Source organism: Aulonocara stuartgranti (assembly GCF_965226115.1).
Source record: "Aulonocara stuartgranti genome assembly, chromosome: 16".
Classification (NCBI taxonomy): Eukaryota; Metazoa; Chordata; class Actinopteri; order Cichliformes; family Cichlidae; genus Aulonocara; species Aulonocara stuartgranti.
In genome coordinates this window covers 25,086,110-25,088,930 of record NC_138952.1, presented here as the reverse complement: position 1 = coordinate 25,088,930, position 2,821 = coordinate 25,086,110, and the positions used below count along the sequence as shown (strand labels likewise).

Sequence of the window (2,821 nt, the reverse complement as noted above, 5' to 3'; positions counted from 1 at the left end):
GAGGAAAGGAGGCAAGTTAGTTGATAACTACTTTGGCCCCAACAACATTGCTGTTATCTCAGGAAAAACCATGGATGTTGTTAACAGCCAAGTTGTGACAACACCCAAAGTTTACATAGATCACTTGATAGTGTTTACAGAGGAACAGCCACAACAACAGAGTTCCACTCAAGTGTTCCACTACTGGATTGCCTTCTGATTCTTCCTCTGGACCATACATTACTAACATGATGACTGACTCTTAACCATCCAACACCACCACCTCCACTGCTGGGCCATCCGCCACCAACTCTACAACTGAGCCATCCACCACCACATGCACAGCTGGGCCATCCACCACCACTTCTGCATCAACAGACATTAATTTGTCACATTAATGTTATGTCGTAACAGTAAAGCTGATTGCGTATTTTTCTGATGTCAGGTAAATAATTTCTATAGTTTAAAAAAGCCACCACTGACAGCAGTGGTTGCTGTGGAGAAGCAGAGATCGGAGCGATCTGGCTTGTAAGGCAGGGTTAGGAGAGGTGTGTTCACATGTGGATGCCATACTTTGTGCCATTTTTGCTTAAATACATGCTGATTACTGCATCTGATAACACAGTGTAACACACGATACTTTACCACTACTGAATGTAGAGAAAGTTAGGATCTTAGGCTTATGGCCTCTAGGAATCGACTAAGGAGCGAATGACACACAGCTAAAAGAACAGTCAACATTTATTCAAAACAAAACCAAAAACAGTCATTCAACAGTTCACAACAGTTCCAATTGTCCATATTTGTCAGTCTGTGTATTCAGTTTTAGAGTTCAGAGTTCAGTGTTCAGAGTTCTTTTCAGTCTTTTCAGTTCAGGTGTGTGAGTGTGTGTGTATAGTGTTAATGTTAGTAGTACTACCCGGGTAGTGTATTGTTCTGAGATCTCATAAGCTTATCTGTCAAGAAGTAACGCAGTTGTCACTTCTAAGTAGGCTGGAAATCTTTCCTGCATCGCAGCTGGGGATCCGGAATCCTGGCTCGCAACTTTAGACTCCAACAAAAAAAACCAACCTGCACAGGGCAGTGAACATATTTTACATGAATATCATATAACAACTTAATCAACACTAGTGACCAAATGTCTCTCACTCTTTGTATATAACGACTTAATGCAATCAATAATAAAATTAATCAAAGAACCTTAAAACAATTTCCACATCATACAAATTTAACTCAAATCTCATATTTTGTGAACAGCAGTCACATCAATCCAATGAATTGAGAGAATGTACATTACTGATGCACGAGGAAAGTGCAAAACGTGGTCGCAGTACTATTTAGCCAAAGACTGCTCATATTTATCATCTCATTACAATAAATAAAACTTACCTACTAGCTTCCAAAGAAATATTTCCGATTGGCTTAAAACATTCACAAGTGAAGAAATAAAAAGATAATACAGCACTTAAAAGGAACACATGAAATTTACATTATACTGAGCTAACGATTAGCTTGCTATGCTAGCGCAGTTAGTCAACTCACCGGAAATGAACAAAAAACACAAAAACAGAGGTACATCAGCATCAACAAAAAGTGTCCGCGTTTCCCAACAAGCGGAAAAGTAAAATCCAATTTGTGTCTTCACACACAATCCTTGTTCAAGAAAAAGGTTAAGGAAAAACTCTGTGAGTAGCTCCGACCAGCATACGTAGCCTTAGCGCTATTCTCCTTCTCTATAGTTCTCAACTCAAGTTCACAAGCACTAAACAATCTCATAGTGCCACCTACTGACATTCTTGGGGAACAGCAGTTCATTTTCATGAGGCAGATTTTAGGTGGGTTACAACAGCAAATGTCTGGTATTTTGGTTAAACTCGATATTCTGGGGGCTTTCTACCGAGGAGTGACATCAGGAAGACCTGTTCTCTGATTTCTTGAAAACGGGACAAAAAGAGAACTGATTCCACTAATAGCTCATCACGCCAAAAGAGGATCCATAATCATCAGCGATGAGTGGCAGGCTTATCCCTGCAAGGTTACAGGCATTACACTGTTAACCAGCATTTGTTGATGCTCAAATAGGAGCTCATACCAAACATTTAACAGGGCCTGGAATGTCTGGTGGCTCAGGAGGAACCATACAGAGGAATTACTGGTGGACAACCTTGCAGTGACTGATTGGAATGAATGAGTTGCAGAAGTCCATCGTAAAGAGCCCCTGGGCCGCCTCATTCATGATTTCAGATAATTGTATAGATCAGGGTTGGGGTAACTCCACGTCTCAAGGGCCAGTGTCCTGCAGGTTTTAGATGTGTCCTTGATCCAACACAGTTGATTCCAATGGCTAAATGACCTCCTCAACATGTCTCGAAGTTCTCCAGAGACCTGGTAATGAACTAATCATTTGATTCAGGTGACTTGACCCAGGGTGATATCTAAAACCTGCAGGACACCGGCCCTTGAGGCCTGGAGTTCCCCATCCCTGGTATAGATAAATCCTTTAGTTCTGGTGTTGGGGTTTCAACTGCATTTCCAAAATACAATAGCAAATACCATTTACCAAAACAGATCTTTAGCGTCAGTTGTTAAATGTATAACATACACTTCTCTGCTTAGAGTGGGGCAAAAAAGTATTTAGTCAGCCACCGATTGTGCAAGTTCCCCCACTTAAAATGATGACAGAGGTCAGTAATTTGCACCAGAGGTACACTTCAACTGTGAGAGACAGAATGTGAAAAAAAAATCCATGAATTCACATGGTAGGATTTGTAAAGAATTTATTCGTAAATTAGGGTGGAAAATAAGTATTTGGTCAATAACAAAAATACAACTCAATACTTTG

At 40.4% G+C, this 2,821-nt stretch overlaps 1 long non-coding RNA gene across 1 annotated transcript; it reads right to left on the bottom strand.

Moving 5' to 3' along the window:
* Positions 1 to 588: 588 nt before the first annotated feature.
* Positions 589 to 1,818, bottom strand: LOC309691320. The gene is made up of 2 exons (XR_014271956.1): positions 1,522 to 1,818; positions 589 to 1,050 (listed from the first exon to the last, which is right to left on the bottom strand). It is a non-coding gene; the product is annotated as an uncharacterized lncRNA (long non-coding RNA).
* Positions 1,819 to 2,821: the final 1,003 nt, after the last annotated feature.